Raw genomic sequence first — 15,868 nt, forward strand, 5'->3', positions numbered from 1 at the left:
GTATACGTGGCAGACTTAAAATAGGCGGCATGCAGAGCCAACGTGTTTGGTTCGTGAACTCGAGATTGTTAAACGTTCCGACTTGCGGAGCAACTTGTTAATTTAAGTGGAACGTTTCCGTGCCACAACGAACTCTAGTTGACGAATGCAACCACGACCGCGATAATCGAATTATATAATTTACAGTCGTTACAGAAAGGTAGACGAAAAAGCGCTTTCATTTAACAAAACGTAAGCAAGCAATGCATCATTCCCTGCACGTGCGTTTTTGCCATGACTCGGGGGGGAGGGGGGGGGGTCACAACTGGACTCTGGAATTGATTGCCGTGTTTATACCGCCTCATTTATCTGCCTTGTACGATTTATCGGCCGACTTATACATCACCCTCATCCACTAACGTAGTCTCCGAATGAGTCGCCGCTCCTGAAAGCAAGACGCAACGCAGACGCGTGGTCGGCCTTGTCAAAGCTACGCAAATCTGGTCTCGCACACACACACACACACCAATGCCCGTCGACGAGACAAAGACCCCCCGTGTAGCCTTCACAGACTGTTGGGGCAAGTGCTGTTAGCGAGCACCTGTGAAGGCCGGTACGGCACACGGGGGGGGGGGGGGGGTGGGTGGCCAGCACCACACCGGGCCGCATTTGTCTCCCCAGTGGCGATGCTTACGCACCTGCAACAGGTACGCATTTTGAGGCTGAGTCGACCTAGGGGAGGCTAAGGAACGGCTCAGATCATCGCTACCACTGATGATGGCCGTGGGGGCGGTTCGCGGACTTCGTGGTGCAGGGCACAAAACCCTCGACTACCGCTCCCCATACACCCACCTACACCCGCCGGCACACGCCTACCGGATTATAAGACGCAGCACCCCGACTTTTGCTTTCAAATACACACGGGGAGAGAGGGAGGGAGTGGTCGGTCAATCTGGAGAATACGGTAATTAATGTACGTCTTGCATAGCAGATGAATGTTACGCGCGCGTTCGCGAGCGTAAAGAAATGCGTTTTAAATCGCGAAACACGACCAGGCAGTGACGCTACAAAGGTGCTCGCGGAGATGAACAGAATGGGGCAGAGTTTGGTTATGGAAATCATGCGATTTCGCACAACCTCCGTGCACAAACAGAATGAAACTGACATTTAAATAAATGGCGTAGAGGGAAATACATTGATGTGTGCCTGTGTGTATATCCCCCCCTACCTCCCCAGCCCCACAACTGAAATGTCTCCCTGATGCGCGAGACCTCAGAAAACACGCGTTGTCTACCGCTGCAATGCGGGAGGGGACGTATACATCGTCGATAAACATACACGAATAATACTGTTGGTTATTTCGGTAAAGTCACGTAGGTATAAAATAAATCACGACGTTGCACAAGCGTCCCACCTGATGACGGACGCTTGTGTTGCGCCCGAAACGTCGTGATTTATTTTATTTTCTACCTACGTGACTTTACCGAAAGAACCAAAGAGTATGGATTCCTGCAGTCACGAAAGCTTCAAATCAAAAATACACAAATCATGTTCCCGTCGTGAAGAGGCACCGATAAAGAGGTGGCTGACTCGGAGCTTTAAAGTGAAACACGACAGACGGGAGTGGCCACAGCCCTCTGTCAGGAAGGGTTCGATCATCCAAATGGAATCCATTTATTAAAATTAACACTCAGGGAGAGAGAGAGAGCATTCACACGGTCACTCCCTGTCGGTCGATAACCACACGCCCCCTTCATGAATTTATCTATTTTTCTCGCCACCTATCACCATGACCTCTGCCCGCCCCCCACTACCCCCCCCCCGCCACTCTGTCTGTTTGCCAGGCTTCTACAAGCGCACGACTCACGTCACTCCGATCCCCAGGCGCCTTCACTGGCTCCCAATCCAATCCCGCGGATCAACGACGAGATGGCACTCGGGGTCTTCAACATCCCTCCAAGGACTCGCCCCTGCCTGCATCTCCAATGTCGTCTCACTCTACTTCCCTCCACGCGCTCGCCTACCTCTCACCGATAGTCTCACTCTAATCCACCCCATGAACTCTCCTACCTCTCCCATCTCATCTCACTCTACTCCCCTCCACGCACTCTCCTGCCTCCCCCCTCTCATCTCACTCTACTCCCCTCCACTCACTCTCCTACCTCTCCCCTCTCATCTCACTCTACTCTCCTCCACTCACTCTCCTGCCTCCCCCCTCTCATCTCACTCTACTCTCCTCCACTCACTCTCCTGCCTCCCCCCTCTCATCTCACTCTACTCCCCTCCACGAGCTCTCCTGCCTCCCCCCTCTCATCTCACTCTACTCCCCTCCACGCACTCTCCTACCTCTCGCCTCTCATCTCACTCTACTCCCCTCCACGCACTCTCCTACCTCTCGCCTCTCATCTCACTCTACTCCCCTCCACGCACTCTCCTACCTCTCCCCTCTCATCTCACTCTACTCTCCTCCACGAGCTCTCCTGCCCCCCCCCCCCCTATCATCTAAACTCTACTCTCCTCCACGCACTCTCTTACAGATATCACTTGCCACCGATATTAGGAGCCTTGGCTGGGAATTGAACTCGGTTGGCTGGGTTCACGGCCCACATGAGACATTAAACTATAGATGTATTAAATATACCGTATTTTGCAGATTATAAGATGCTCCAGAAAGTAAGACCCACCACACATGTTTTGGGGTTGTTTGAAAAGAAGTGTAACTTCTAATCGAGAGAATACGGTATTGCTCTGGAGAATCATCTTCGAGAATAATATCATGAACAACCAGATCATAATCATAATAATAATGTTTAGTTTTAGGTAGGATCATTCATGAAAATTGGAACTCACAATCGCTGAAGAACCACAGACGAACCTCAAGACAACCAGCCAGCGGGTGAGCCAGCACTAACAATTTCCCAAGCTCTGCGGTCCTCTATACATTCAGATGTTTTCAGCCAATAAATGAGTGTTTGTACATGTGGAAGGAAACCCGAGCACCCCGGGAACTCTCACGAGTGCAAGGGGGCAATACTCGATCCCGTACAGATGGAACAGGTGGGGCTCCACATTTGTTGGTGTACTACCTTCTCCTGGTGAGCCAGGTTACGGAATCTCCTCGACGCCCACCAGAAAGGGAATTTCCCAGCATTTGTGTAATCCACAAACCCTCGCTGCCTCCGCAAGGGCTGGACCATCGTCGGGAAGACGAGCATTTCATCCAGAAGACACCGTGTTCTCCCGATTATTAGACGCACCTCCAACATTTCCTCTTACATACGGGAGATAAATAGTGCATCATTATCGAGACAATGCGGCAAATTAAATAAGGAGGCTGGAGCAGAGGAGTTTTAATTTCCGAAGGGAGGAGACATGTAATCCAGGAGGCTTATTTGCTATCCGGATTAATGTTTCCCAGCGGTGTTCAATTAAACACGTAAATCAGGGCTATTTTTGGACGGCGCAATTACGTTGGTCGTACGATGAACATCTCAATTTATTAGGCAATATTACACCACTGAAAATGTTGCCGATTTAATATTAAATCACCGCACTGCAATTGTAACTGAGAGGTCAATGGCTCACTTTGATCTCCCGTCGCGGCAGTAACAAATGGAGAATATTTCTCAAACCCCCCCCCCGCCTCTATCCACCCAGCTGATTACTGTTAATGGGTAGCAGCAAAGCCGATTGGCAGGTCGCGTATGGTGGGGTAAAATGCGGGCACACCCACCTCTCGCAATACATCTGCGGCAGTGGGTCTCGATCGACCTCCCTTGAGTGAAGATCTATCTGCCAGCAGTGAACGCGGGCAAGCCACTTGCAGGGCTGCACCTTTAACACCACACGCGAGGTGTTGGTGGCGCTGGCTGGCTGTGAACGCAACAAGCACAGCGCGCACGCCCCCTGTCCCCCAGGGCTCAGCGCTCAGCAACCGCACTAACTTTAGACGCAGGCGGCCCCAGGGAAGGCCGGGCCACGGGAGGCCAATTGAAATTCAATTAAAATTCGGCGGTGGGAGATCTGGGCCCCCCTAGATGGGAACTGACGCATGGGTGGCAAATCCTACCGTGGTCAGGTGGCAACGCTACTGCCGTGACGTTACCAGCATCCACAGAACCACACACGCGCCACACACCCACGCTGCGATCAAGATGCGGTCTCCAAAATGTGTTTGATACCGACCAAAATCTTAATCGATAACTCGCCACTGCCAACGTGTTGAACGCGGCTGAGCTGACCTCTCAACCTTAAACGTGCTCAATTTTTAGTTCAATATCTTCTGTGACACTCGCGAAGGCAGTGGGCACAAGCGGAAAGGATGGACAAAACGCATCACACTCGTCGATGTGTAACATATTCGACTTGCTGACTCACTCCTACCGGACATGTGAAAAAGAGCTTCATAGCTCATCAGATTCCTCCTCCAGGATGAATAAGGATTGTGATTGTGACGGATTATTACGTCGGCAACTCTGTGGGCACTTCGTGAAGGAGGGCGCCTGTAAAGGAGCATCGCTATTAGAATCGTTACCCATTCTTAGTTTGTTTCGGTAAAGTCACGTAGGTGAAAAATAAAAATTAATAAAAGTAAAATTAAAATAAAATAAAAAAAACACGACGTTTCGGAGGCAACACAAGCTTCACAATAATTATATCCAGGGGCCTGCCTTGGCTCCTCCCACCCTCAACCAGTATATATACAAGGACGGTTTTCTTGGAATTTCTCTTACTTGATACAGCGAGCGTGCTGTGACGGTTCCACCTGAAGACGGAAGCTTGTGTTGCATCCGAAACGTCGTGATTTTTTATTTTATTTTACTTTTATTAATTTAAATTTTGATTTTTTTTTACCTACGTGACTTTACCGAAACAAACCTAAGAATATGAATCCTTGCAGTCACGAAAGCTTCAAATCTAGAATCGTTACCCATTGGTTTATTTTCTTCCCGTGTAGGGCGGTGGCGTTGTCGATTCATGTGTTTTATTCCAGGCTCCGAGAGAGCGAATGTAAGAGCACGCGTCTTCCCGAACTCGACTCAACTCTCGGCTCTCCCGGCTCAGGGTGCGGAGGGATGGCCCGGATACAACAACAACACGGTTAATGCAAAACAAAACAAAAAAACCCACACGCTCATTTATTATTCACATTTAAACTCTCATTCTGGGTACAAACTGAGTGCGTAACTTCAACACCAGTTGATGCTCAAGTGGTCGACCTTCCGCCGGGCCTCCGTAAACCACAGAGGCAATCAACGAGTTACGGGGTGCGAATTTAATTACAGCGATGGAAAACATTACCGAGAGTAGCAATACTAATCATCATCAGTATTTGTAATGAGTACGTTCTCATCGTATAGCAGTTCACGCAAATTGAACCTCGCACCGGTCCACAATCTGCAACACGCACATACAGAGGCGTGCATGTACAGTTTACGTGTATATATGCGCATGCTTTCAGCCAGTCATCTCGGTCATCTCAGTCAGTCGACCTGTGGCACCTGCTGGGTCTGCCCCGTGACCTCCTGCCAGCGGGCGTTCGACACTTCACGTGGCCTCAAGGTGCACACGGCCTGGCACAAGCGTCGTGGTGACGTCACCGCCACTTAGTGGCGAATGGCGGTTGTTGCTATGCTTTCATCTTCTTGGTTCTTTCGGTAAAGTCACGTAGAAGGGAAATAATAAAATAACAAAAATAAAACATTAAATAATTCTCACGACGTTTCGGCCACAACGCAAGCAGCCGTCCTCAGGTGAAGAACAGGTCTGTCGGAAAGACAGCATTTCAGCCGCTGTCTTTCCGACAGACCTGTTCTTCACCTGAGGACGGCTGCTTGCATTTCAGACGCTGTCTGCTTGCGTTGTGGCCGAAACGTCGTGAGAATTATTTTATCATGCTTTATTTTTATTATTTTATTATTTCCCTTGTACGTGACTTTACCGAAAAAACCAAGAAGATGAATCCCTGCAGTCACGAAAGCTTTAAATCGAAAGTTATGCTTTCAGCCAATTCATGAAGGAGTGTGTACTTCTACACGTGGGACAACAAAGAAAATGGGAACACAAAGGATACAACCGCAACGCGTGCGAGGAGGCAACACTCTATCCCATGCAAAGGGAATACATTGAGGAGAGTCCACGCTTGCTGCATCGCCTTCTCCTGGCAAGCCACGGGGGGTTTGGCATCTCCCTGACTGGCACAGCTATAATGTCAAGTTGTGACTCTGTGCTACAGCTTGCTGTAGAGTATGCCAGCTCATGCAACAGCAGCAGCAAACACGCAGCAGCAGCAGCCTGTATGACAGCGGCAGCAGCAGATTGCACTGCAGCAGCAAACTCTACACGGCGGTAGCAGCAGTATAAGTCGAGTACACGAAGCCTTATCTGACATCAGATTCGCCTGATAGGCCGAGTGGAGCTTAGTGTTGATGGGGAGGGGGTGATTGTGCGTGACTCGGGTACAGAGAGACTCTGCAGCCCATGGCCCCTGGATCTGACCCGTGACCTCTTCCCAGGGAGCTTTCGACACTTCACGTGGCCTCAAAGTGCACAACGCTTGGCACAAGCCACTTCGTGGTGAATGGCGGTTGTTGTTGTTGTTGTTGGAGACTCAATACATCATCACGCGCAGTCAAACAAGTTGAAGTTCTGTATGAATGTAAATCTTATTTTATCTTGACAAGGATTTTATGGAGCGCTTTCGTCAAAGCGCTTCACAAGAATTACAAATGGTACATTAATATTGGCCGATGGGGGGAAAGGGATGGTGTTTGAGTGTTAGGGAGGGGAAGAGATGGCAAGGAAGGATGATGATAGGGAAAGAGAGGGGCGAGGTTAGGAAAGGACAGGAAGGTTAAGGTTCTAAAGATGCGAACAGGAGGTATAGTAGAGGGACACGCTACTGGCTGCGGAGACCTCAAAGCTGTCCGTGCGTGTTTTATTATTGACCATCGCCCATGACCCCTTCGAGCGACGTTGTCTTGCACAAGCCGACGTTATTTTTTTCACACTTTTTAGCGATGCAGTTCACGTGCGTATATTTTCTCTAATCCATGTGTCTCTCGGTGCCATTCCAAGCATGCATCTCTCTCTCTCTGTCCAGACCCTCGTTTGCACCGTCATTAAGTTGTGGTTCAATTTTTCCCCCGTTAAATAATGTTTCGTTGTAACAAACGAATATTTTGGTAAAATTTTTGTTAATTTTGTCGCTGCTAAATTAATGATCACGTCTCTGAACCGTAAGTCATAGCAGTAGGCACATTGTGATGAATGTTACTAAACACCATCAAGTTCAGCTTGGCTAAAGAGCCTTCTAACCAGCTCTCGTCTGCCTAACCCTTCATTCTATCTTCTATCATGTTTGAAACATCGGCTCCGCTTCCATTATTTAATTTTTTACCTACAACACATTCATTCTACTTTGTGTGTGTGTGTTTTTTTCCCCCCACTTTCGTTCAATATCCACGCAAATACACACGGGACACCCAGGCCTTGACTCCCTGCTGCCGGTTATGAATACCATAACGTGAGCAGAGATGAAAGGATGCACCACGCGTGTTTTGATAAGCGCGCTGATGCTGCTGCTGCTGCTGCTGCCCACAAATGAATGTTTAACCACTTCTCTCGACGTGCTTCTGCTGCTGCCACGGTTGCGTACAGTGGTTCAGCAACACTGCCACCTGTGATTCTAATCCCGCCGGTTCGATTCGATTCAATTTCCCAGCGCGGCCGTTGAAACAATGGTGCAAGTTTCTTTAAATCCATACCGCCCCCCACCCCCCACCACCGCATCCGTCCAGTTTAAGAATCAGTATTTATACTGGAGGAGGAATCCGATGAGCTATAAAGTTCTCTTTCACAGATGCCCAGAACGTTACAACAGAAAGGGGAGCACCACAGTAAGCTAATGGGCAGGTGGCATGTGGTGGGGTAATGTGTGGGTAATGTTGATAATATAGGCCTTTTTCCAAAATTTACAACAGCAATCCCACCTCTCCCTGACCGTCTGATCAGCGTGGAAGAGGAGGCCAAATGCCCTCTTCTAGAGGGGAACCCATCAGTAGAGGCCCATTACCCCAGCAGCTACGTTGGTAAAAGCAAAATAATAGCATTTAGCCGCCCCGGCAAGAATACAGGAGGTGTTCAGATGTCCACACACCTAATAGGCACCTATTAAATAGACACCGTTCGCCCTTCGGCGTTGTGCTCTGGTCTGACATAGGCGAGACGACGACCAGGAGAAGAACGTCTCTAATGTATCCAAATCAGTTTCAAGGACAATGAATACATCATTATTATGATAATTGTTTTTTACCCTTCTATCTGGCAACAAAACTGACACCTTTTTTACAAGGAGTCATGTTTGCATAGACCACAATACCTGCAGCCATAATGCAAACAAAAAACATAACTCTGATAATATATGCACTGTCATTAAAGTTGATTGGTCCACACCCGAGACAGCTTTCCTTAGAGCCTAGTCTCACATGGTGTTGGACCAGATGACGCCAAAAGGTGCACACCTATTGTGGTCTATGCAAACATGACTCCTTGTAAAAAAAGGTGTCAGTTTTGTTGCCAGATAGAAGGGTAAAAAAAACAATTATCATATTTTTTACTGGCAAATGAGGTTCCAATGGTGATCATTATTATGATTATCAAAGAATGTTTGTTTCGAACTTTTAACCACAAGCATGTATGGTTAACGCAGGCTTGATGATGCCTTGTAATGGGTTCTCAGTTGGTACTTGAACATCTAAACACCTCCTGTGCTCTTGTTCATGATTACCAAAGTGCTTGCACTGCTCGTATGGAACCTCAACATTTTTCGTTTTTAGCAAGGGGAGAGGCGTTGATTCTATTACGACTATTTTTGTTTTGCATGCATCAGCTAAGGTCAACTGAGCTACGCAGATTTTTTTTCAGAAGCGACCTGGCCACAAATGATAACTCGGCGAAGTGGCTTCATCGCGTGGAAATTCAAAACAGCCAAATACTCTAAGCGGACGTTTCTGAATGCGGAGAGAAAAAAAACCCGGAGGATTTCGGAGAAAAATCCACGCCACCACGGGGAGAGAGACACGCAAACTCCAAATACACAGCACGCGTTTGGGGTCGGGATCGAACCCACGACCTCCTGCACACCAGGCGAGGTAGTTAACATCTCCTAGCCACCGTGATGATGATGATGAGAGAGAGACGCAAACTCCAAATATACAGCAGCAGGCGTCAGGGTCGGGATCGAACCCACGACCTCCTGCACACCAGGCGAGGTGGTTAACATCTCCTAGCCACCGTGATGATGATGATGAGAGAGAGACGCAAACTCCAAATATACAGCAGCAGGCGTCAGGGTCGGGATCGAACCCACGACCTCCTGCACACCAGGCGAGGTAGTTAACATCTCCTAGCCACCGTGATGATGATGCGAGAGAGACACGCAAACTCCAAATATACAGCAGCACGCGTTTGGGGTCGGGATCGAACCCACGACCATCCTACACACCAGGCGAGACGGTTAACATCTCCTAGCCACCGTGATGATGATGATGAGAGAGAGACGCAAACTCCAAATATACAGCAGCACGCGTTTGGGGTCGGGATCGAACCCACGACCATCCTACACACCAGGCGAGGCGGTTAACATCTCGCCAACCGTGGCGATCAATGAGCTACGTAGCTCATTCATTCACGGCGCGGGGATGACACGGGGACTTTGAGGGGCAAGATAAACATGCCGAACGGTTAAAACATCAAACAGCCCGTTGTGTTGCTGGGAAGCCTTTTGAGGACGGCGTTACGGAGTCAACAAGGGGGACATAAAAAAAAAACATTATTCATATTTTCGTCACGCTCTCTGACCGTCGCCCTTGTTTAATTCTATTCGATGCGAGGAGGCGTGATGCTTTAACAATTCTGGGTTACACAATGTGCTCGCCCGCGGCACGCCAGGTGAGGAGGTGGAGAGTCGGTGGCGCATAAGGGCAGCAGCAACAGCAGCAGGTGGTGGTGTGGTGGTGGGGGTGCAATATGAACGGAGTAGGGAAGGCAGGCAGGGATGGAAGTCCACAGCACGGACAAAAAATACACGGCTGTATGTAGATATGGATCCATGATACGGGGGGGGAGGGGGGTTGGGTTAGATCGCGTAAATAAATAAATGTGTCGTTAAACCCGCCACACAACCAACACGGCCACTATATGTGTGTTGAACTTCTTTAGCACCGTACGTAGCCAAACGTGCTAATCGTAGGTGCGATTATCAAGCACTTTGGAAAGTAAGACGCACCCCGACCTTCTGCCCGGTGTCAATGACCTCTATACGAGTCTGGTCTCACACACACCGGATTATAGGGCGCACAACCCAAACGTTCGATTATAAAATACAGCTGGGGGTGAGGGAGGGAGGGGGGGCGTGTGCCTTATAGTGCAGAGAATACGGTAAGCGGGAAGCGTCCCTGTGAGCACTGCGGGCTGAGCAATTGAAAGGAAAGCCAGGCCGAGTGATTTTAATTGAATGGCATTTCCACAGAGGTCAGTCCAGGGCTTTCAACGGCAGGCAAGGTGACGCAGTGGTAACGCCCGTGGCTCACAGCAAGATGGGCCTGGGTTCGATTCCCGACTCGGGCGCTTTTCTGAGTGGAATCTGTATATTCCCCCCCCCCACTCTATTACCTGCGGGTTCTCCGATTTCCTAAAAAAAAATACAACGCGCTTTTCCGAGTCAGAGATTCAACGTTGGCGTGTGCTTGCAACTGTTGGACCAACGTTATCCCGACGTTCGTGTATCCTGGGCTGTTATTGTGGCCAAACATCTCAAGTACTGAAAATTTATCCGCAAAATTGTTCAGTTAGATTTACGCGTACAGCAGCGTCGCCTATGATTACGCAAAACCTTGGCGAAACTTTGCGTAATTAACAATTCTCTTGTAACTCAAAACGCGCTGCCGTCTCTCGAATAACGAGAACCACACGGAGACGCGTGAAGGCAGCAGCCCAAAATTCCCCCCTCCTTCACCACAAGCTCTGCGGTCCTCTATTTATGTGACGGTGGTATCGGCCAATTCATCAGCGTTTGCATGTGAAGAGAATACAATGTGGGGGCGGTGGGGGGGTAACACTCTCCCATACCGATATGGAACAAGTGGAGCCTGCATTTTGCTGTTCCGAGCCAGGGTATATGTGTGTATGTGTATGCATGTGTGTATGTGTGTGTGTATGTATGTGTGTATGTATGTGTGTATGCGTGTGTATGCGTGTGTATGTGTGTGTGTCTGTGTGGGGAGTGATAGTATAGCGGTGAGCGCTACGCTGCGCTACGAACCCGGCGATTCCCGCTCACGGCCAACACCAGTGAGCCGGTCCTGAGCCTCCCCTAGGTTAACTCAGCCTCAAATGAGTACCTGGTGCGGTGTGTAAACATTGCCACTAGGGAGACAAAGGCGTTCGGGCGTGGTGCTGGCCACCCACCCCCTCGTGAACCGTTCCGGCCTTCATAGGTGCGCGCGAACAGCACTTGCCCCTACAGTCTGTTAAGACTATACGGGGGATCTTTATCTTTGTATGTGTGTGTATGTGTGTGCTCATGACCGGCTCAGGTTTGACAGCAGAGGTCTCACTGAGAATCAGTCGAGCGGCTTTATCTTTTCATCGGTAGCGTAACGCTGTGTGCAAGCTACCTGGTCTGTCGCTCCGCACAAAGCTTCAGGTCTTCTCGGCTACGGTCATTCCCACCCTTCTCTACGCTTGAGAAACGTGGACACCCCTAATGGAACATCTCCACCGGTTAGAAACATTTGGGCTGGCCTGCCTACGATCAATCCTGGGTTTAACCAGGCTGGATTGTGTGAGGCGCTCACAAATCCTCGACAGATCTGGACAAAGTCCCATCGGTGAGCTCCACCGGCAGGCAAAGCTGCGTTGGCTGGGTCATGTAGCCCGCATGCCCAGCCACCGCATGCCCAAGCAGCTTTTGTTCGGTCGGATCGAGGGGGCTAAACGGGCGCGGCACGGGCTAGAGAAGAGATGGAGTGATGTGGTACAGGAGGACGTGGAGCTGAGTGGACTTGCCGGTGACTGGTACCAGCGGTGTCAAGATCGTCCTCAGTGGAGGAGGCTCGTGAAGGACGCTACTGGGCAGTTGGAGGCAGTCGCCCTCCAGCAACAACGGAGGGCAGAGGAGCAACGCTCACAACAACGAGCGGAGCGCCGGGTGGCTAAAGCACAGCAAATTGGCACAGTAGGGGGCACAGGTGGTGCATCAGCCAGTCATCTCGGTAATCTCAGTCATTCATCTCGGTAATCTCAGTCAGTCGACCCGTGGCACCTGGGTCTGCCCCGTGACCTCCTGCCAGCGGGCGTTCGACACTTCACGTGGCCTCAAAGTGCACATGGCCTGGCATAAGCGTCGTGGTGACGTCACCGCCACTTAGTAGCGAATGACGGTTGTTGTTGTATGCATAGGCGGAGTTTGACTTCTATATTTGTGTGTGGGGGTCAGGGGTTCGCTTTGTCCTCACATTAGGAATCGCGGGTGCACACATTTAATGTATTTATAATCTCAGAGTGTCAGGGACCTCGGGGCTGGGACACCCGCCGTGCCGCTCAAGATCGCCGTCGTTACCGCCTCGTCGTCGCCATCGACGCTGTCGTCTTCACTCGATATTGCACTACTGGATGGCTGTTGGCTGTCTCGGTTCAGCGCCGCCGGCGTTAGACGGCTCGTGTTGATGTGTTTAGGCGAGCAACAGTAACAGCGTGCGCCCACGTGGTGTGGTGCATTACCCCGATGGTGCTCGTCAATTAAACGAAGTGCCTCCAAGTCGTACCGTCTCCGAGTTGAGTCGCTACGCTATGTATGCTGAACTTCTTTCGCACCGTACGTTGCTCTGAAAGTGCATTGTCTTTGTCCTGTCCGCCTTGAGGCGGCGTTCTCTGCTCTGACACTGGTGAGACGATGCCACAAAGACGGCTGTCCCTGGTGTCCGCCAATCAATTTGCAAAGACGATGCGAACATCATCAGAGCAGGTTTTGTTTGCGTGTCCGCCACAAGTTAGGTGTGTGATTAAAGAAGACTTGATTCCCCTAAAAAACATCTAAATACCTCCTGTTTGATTGCCACAAAGGGTAAAAACACCTTGTCATTTTTCCTGCACAACCCAACTTGCTTTAAACTTACATGGAGGGGGGGAGGGGAGATCGCGTCTTAGAATCTCTAGAATAACGGTGTGCATTAAGCACGCGTATTTCGGACGACGGCGAATATATTTTATTCTGAGATTATAATCCACACGACGACGAATTCCACCCAAGTGCATTTGCATTCCGGCCGATTGTTGCGTTAAATCACCAACGACGACTGAAATCACAGCACGCGGAGCCAGCCGCGCGTGGCCGATGGAGAGAAACAATTCCGTTCTGGAAGACGGTAAAATTGCTTAAATATCCACCACGAATTATTACGTTTTGATTCAAATAAGCCGAGTCGTGGCCAAAAGAAACCAAAATTCGCCCCGAAATGCGCCCTACCTCGTGAGAGCTCGGGTCTGGTTACTGCCCGGATGGCATATCCTCTGGCGCATACCAGGTGTTATAGGTGTTGAAACAAAGACGTTCACTACAATCGCGCACTGAGCAGAGGCACTTCTGCGGCCGTCTGGAACGCTCTTCCTTACAATATTAGGAAGCCACTGCAGTTGTGCACTTTTAAATCTAGCTTCGAAAAAAGCCTCAATTCCTGAGAACTGCTTTTATTGTGTTTAGTTTGTTGTCCTTCCCCCGCACCTCCGATTAGCGCGTTTGTCTACGTACGGTGCGAAAGAAGTTCAACATCCGTACAAAGTATAAAAGTCCAGTGCTTTCTCGGCGTAATAATTCACCACTCAAGACAACGCGTGTGCGTGTAGTGATCCCCCTACCTTAGATAGTCCATCGTGTCATCTTTTTTTGTACCTGCGAGGTGGAAACCCTGGATGGCAAGGGCTCGGCAACCAAAATAACAGGAAGAGCCGCAATGCACTGTGGGTGAACACGAGACGGTGGCGGTCCTTAATTAAACGACGTCACGAAGCAGCAGTTCGGAAAGAGCCGCACGCCACTCCAGAGTCGCAGGTTGCAGATTCCTGCTCTTAGAAACTCTACAAGTTGAAGGGCAGTGCCGAAAATGCAAGCTTTTAGTTAAAAAAAATGTCCCTGCATTAATTCAATAAAAAAAATTCAGGGATAATCTTGATTTGAAGCTTTCGTGACTGCAGGAATCCATACTCATTGGTTCTTTCCGTAAAGTCACGTAGGTATAAAATAAAATAAATCACGACGTTTCGATCGCATCACAAGCGGTCGTCCTTAGGCGGGAAAAAATATAATTATATGTAATTTTATTTTTATATATAATTATATTGCGATCGAAACGTCGTTATTTATTTTATTTTATACCTACGTGACTTTACGGAAAGAACCAAAGAGTATTTCAGGGATAAACACTCGTTAATTGGCTGAAAACATCTTAATATATAGAGTACTGCAGAGCTTGGACAATTATTTATAGCACCGGCTCACAGCCTGACTGCTGCCTTCTAGCTCGTCTATCGTTCCTAGGGCCATGTGAGATGCAATTTGCGTGAACGACGCAACGTAAAACTGAGACGTCATTCGGTGTATTACTTCTGGTAAATGTCAATAAAATACTAACATCGGGGGCAATCACCACATCGCCCCCCACTCCCCCTCCCTCTCCACCTTTGATTCGCCACTCGCATCACGACCTCTCCCGTCGTACAGCACCGGGGGTGTGCGAGGCCGCTGGCTCGAAACGTCGGGCTTCCGATTTCAATTCCCTGGGCCCTTTCTCCTGCCGCCGCGTGCCATTTTCCTCTCGACCACCGCAAATGAGATGCACGGTTTCACGGTCCCACGTTGTGGTGGTGGCAGCGTGACCCACCCCTCCTCCCCCTCTGTACTCACAATCGCCTGCCACTCACTCGCTCGCTCGCGCGCTCTCTCTCAATGCGAGCGTTCATTGCACGTCGGTGTTGTGAACAAGTCACGCCTGAGCGCGTGCTTTATGTGTGAGACGCGCGGTTCTTTTTAAATCCTTTATATTAAGTTCGCTTGCTTGCTTAGGACCGTGCAAATCTTTCGGTCGTTTTTTAACCTCACTTCCCGTGATCCAATCGAGCTGACATTTTGCACACAGACTCGTTGTGCGTGACAATTTATTTTCGTGAAAAAATTTTTCCAAATTTTTTCACTTTTTAGGGGGGAAAAAATGTCATATTTAATTTAAATTACCAATGTGATAAAAATGAAACTCTTACTCAAGAAAAAACAGAAATGAATAATAAAATAAAACCGATGCCACGCATATAAAGGATTTATAGTGAAAAACGTTGTTTTTACGGGTTAATTTTTAGTTATTCCCCCTCCCCGCCTCGACCTTTTCCTCGGTGTGTGGCGGCCGTAGCCTTCGTGGCCGATGGCCGTGTCACCTCGACCCCGCGAGCCATCCTCGAGCGGAGGGATGAGCGGCGGGGGGAGATCGTCGATGGATGGATGAGCGGCGACGCGCGTGTTAATGTGTTGTTGTTGTTGTTAGTGTTGTTGTTAGTGTGTTGTTGTTAGTGTTGTTGTTGATAGTGTGTTGTTGTTAGTGTGTTGTTGTTAGTGTGTTGTTGTTGTTAGTGTGTTGTTGTTAGTGTGTTGTTGTTAGTGTGTTGTTGTTGTTAGTGTGTTATTATTAGTGTGTTGTTGTTAGTGTGTTGTTGTTAGTGTTGCTGTTGTTAGTGTGTTGTTGTTAGTGGGTTGTTGTTAGTGTGTTGTTGTTGTTAGTGTGTTGTTGTTAGTGTGTTGTTGTTAGTGTGTTGTTGTTGTTGTTAGTGTGTTGTTGTTAGT

Source organism: Lampetra fluviatilis, chromosome 28 (assembly GCF_964198595.1).
Source record: "Lampetra fluviatilis chromosome 28, kcLamFluv1.1, whole genome shotgun sequence".
In the NCBI taxonomy this organism is placed as follows: Eukaryota; Metazoa; Chordata; class Hyperoartia; order Petromyzontiformes; family Petromyzontidae; genus Lampetra; species Lampetra fluviatilis.